This window comes from Gymnogyps californianus, chromosome 2 (assembly GCF_018139145.2).
Source record: "Gymnogyps californianus isolate 813 chromosome 2, ASM1813914v2, whole genome shotgun sequence".
Lineage (NCBI taxonomy): Eukaryota > Metazoa > Chordata > Aves > Accipitriformes > Cathartidae > Gymnogyps > Gymnogyps californianus.
In genome coordinates, this window is record NC_059472.1 from 116,658,966 (window position 1) to 116,662,562 (window position 3,597).

Genomic DNA, 3,597 nt, shown 5'->3' on the forward strand with positions numbered 1-3,597 from the left:
TACTTCACAGTTGTCTAGATTGGCCAGTGTATCTTAGCAGCAGGCAGGTAAGATTAAACTGTCCATCACAACAAGCTGCCCTTTCCCTGTTCTTATATTATCAAAGCCTATTGTGATTAAAGCCATAGGAAACTGGAGGAAATGCATTCATTTGCTTCAAGTTCATGGGCTTATGAAGTTAGATTCCTACACACCTTTAGTCATCTTTAATAGAAAAAGCAATATCCCAGAAGTTCCCTCAATGGTAGTGAAAGAGTTTGAGAAACATTATACACGTTTGCTGAACTCCCTCACGCACACCATAAAATATCTTCCCAGGATTCCCTAAAACAGCAGATAGCCAGAAAAGAAACATTTCTGGGACTGATCTGTTTAAAGAGGAAAACTACTTACCCCACTTGGCAAGATTGAAAGTGGCTTTGAGCAGCTTTCCCTTCCACAGGACTCTTACTCAACCTCTCCCGCACATGCCAGTCAGCAGAGCAGTCTGAAGGTGAGGGACATTTCAAAATGCTTCACTGCTCCACACACTATCACCCAAAAACCCCACTTTTGACCAAGAGTCAATACTACAGCTTTACTATATCAGTTACACATCATCAGTCGTACCGATCTCAATAGTACATGTGCAAGGTGCTTCTGGATTCATTATCGGTATGCTCCTTCCTAGGTCTGAAAATCAGGAAAAGTCACTGTATTATGCAGCCACCTCATGTTTGTTCTCCAGTCTAATATTCCTATCTTCCATTCACTTCATTAACACCCTTCAAACTGCACCTATCATGCCAGCTGTAAATCCTCTAGGACCAGAACACCTACTTCTCCTGTGACATAGCACTTCTTGTCAATTAGTTGAGCTGATTTATTTGGAAAAAAGTCTTTGTGCTTTCCTTGGGGTTGAACAGAGACTATAAAGCCAGGGATGACCTCACTGTAATTTAAAAAATAAGTAAAAACATCAGTATTGCCAGCTAGCTCAACGTAGCTATTGCCTTTTCCCAGGCAAGACTGAGCACTCCAAAGGGATTTGTGTCTGTCCAGAAGCAAACTTTTGTGACTTGGTTCCAAGTGGTGTTGAACACCTTGGATAAATCACAAACACTTGTGCCCCAGAGCAAGCCAGCTAGCTGATATATACAGGTTAAGTTAGTCAGCACAGCTAATTGAAGTTGCAAAACTCCCTGGGGCATCCTGACACCATGATAGTGGGAACAACCTAAGGGACAAAGGAAAGAATAAATGGCTGCATGGAGAAAACTGCTGCTGGGAGCTCTCCGTGGAGCTCTGTGTCAGAGCCCAGGTACACCCCACAGTTTCATTTGTAGTGTAAATAAGATCTATCTCTTTCTTCCTGGAACTGTGCTCAAAAGCAGAGAAGTGACCCTTCCAAGCTCAGAGCAATACAGGGAAAGAAGGCCCTCTAGGATGCCCACATCTTTTTGTGCTGCCACCACAGACCAAACTCTACCTTTGGATGCTCACTGACACAAAGCCCTATTAACACATAATTGAAGGAATTTAGGGGAGCATTTTTCTTAGAAGCCTTTACTAGATATCCTTTATCATTCCTAGTCAAAACCACCTTTCTTCTACTCACTAAAGCCCCCTGCTACTTAAAAAGCAGAACTGCCTCAGGACAGATGTGTCCCTACAAAGAAACTGCAGAACACACACTTCGTGTCCATCCCTTCGCTGATGAGTCATGTCCTCAGGGGTGACAGTCAAATTCAGAGAAATTAAAAGCTTTCACAGCTCAGAGAACAGAGTGAAAAGGCAGAAAAGTGAAAGAGAGAAGGGCTGAAAATACTTGCTCCTCAAAAGGGTCGATTTTTAAATTCTCTGCTTCACCCATATTAAGTAGCAGCATGAAAACTTGTGTATTCAGATGTATGTTTCAGTCAAGAGGAACACGCTCAATAAATCCAGCAACCAGGAAACTACTGAGGACAGGTAGGCATAATTCTTTTTGCAGCTCCAATCTGCTAATTGATAAAGTATATGACTGCTTGTGGTTCATTTTTCTCCCCCTTTTAACAGGGATAACACTAGCTACACATCCTTATGAAACTCTTCAGCAGCTTTAGGCTGCAGGAGCTGGGGACTGAGGGAAGCCAAACCTTCCAGTTTCATAAACAAATTGGAGCTAGGTGAGGATGTAACTCTGTACTGTTGTGGCTGTTATTTTTGCAGGGTGAGGTCTCTAGACAGGATCTAAACCTAGATGCTTCTGTTTCAGAAATGGCAAAAATGCATGTCCTTTTGCTTTGCCCATCTCCTCTCAGCAACTTCCCTCCCACCCTTAGGTCTGGTAGTCCACACTGTGGGCTGTGTTTGAGGAGATCTTTGGTGGGAACAAGCAGATCTTGTAGCAATCATATTAAAGTTGATTGCTGCTGTTGTGCTTAAGCTCAACATTGAACTGAGGTGCCCAAATACAGTGCCACTCCCCTCCACGCAATGAGCATTGTAGTGGGTTGACCCTGGCTAGATGCCAGGTGCCCACCAAAGCCGCTCTGTCACTCCCCCTCCTCAGCTGGACAGGGGAGAGAAAATAAAATGAAAGGCTCGTGGGTCGAGATAAGGACAGGGAGACCACTCAGCAATTACTGTCACAGGCAAAACAGACTCGACTTGGGGAAAAATTAATTTAATTTATTACCAGTCAAATCAGAGTAGGATAATGAGAAATAAAACCAAATCTTAAAACACCTTCCCCCCTACCCCTCCCTTCTTCCCAGGCTTAACTTTACTCCTGATTTTCTCTATGTCCTCCCCCCGCAAGCGGCACAGGGGGACGGGGCATGGGGGTTTGGGTCAGTTCATCACACGTCGTTTCTGCCGCTCCTTCCTCCTCAGGGGGAGGAGGACTCACACTCGTCCCCTGCTCCAACGTAGGGTCCCTCCCATAGGAGACAGTCCTCCACAAACTTCTCCAACGCGAGTCCTTCCCACGGGCTACAGTTCTTCACAAACTGCTCCAGCGTGGGTCCCATCCCCGGGGTGCAGTCCTTCAGGAACAGACTGCTCCAGCGTGGGTCCCCCGCGGGGTCACAAGTCCTGCCAGCAAACCTGCTTCAGCGTGGGCTCCTCTCTCCACAGGGCCACGGGTCCGCAGGTCCTGCCAGGAGCCTGCTCCAGCGCGGGCTTCCCACGGGGTCACAGCGTCCTTCGGGCATCCGCCTGCTCCGGCGGGGGGTCCTCCACGGGCTGCAGGTGGATATCTGCTCCACCGTGGACCTCCATGGGCTGCAGGGGGACACCCTGCCTCACCATGGTCTTCACCACGGGCTGCAGGGGAATCTCTCTGCTCCGGCGCCTGGAGCACCTCCTCCCCCTCCTTCTTCACTGACCTTGGTGTCTGCGGAGTTGTTTCTCTCACATATTCTCACTCCTCTCTCTCGCTGCAACTGCAACTCCCCTGGAACTTCTTTTCCCTTCCTTAAATATGTTATCACAGAGGCGCTACCACTGTTACTGATTGGCTCGGCCTTGGCCATCGGCGGGTCCGTCTTGGAACCCGCTGGCATTAACTTTATCGGACATAGGGGAAGCTTCTAGCAGCTTCTCACAGAAGCCACCCCTGTAGCCCCCCCGCTA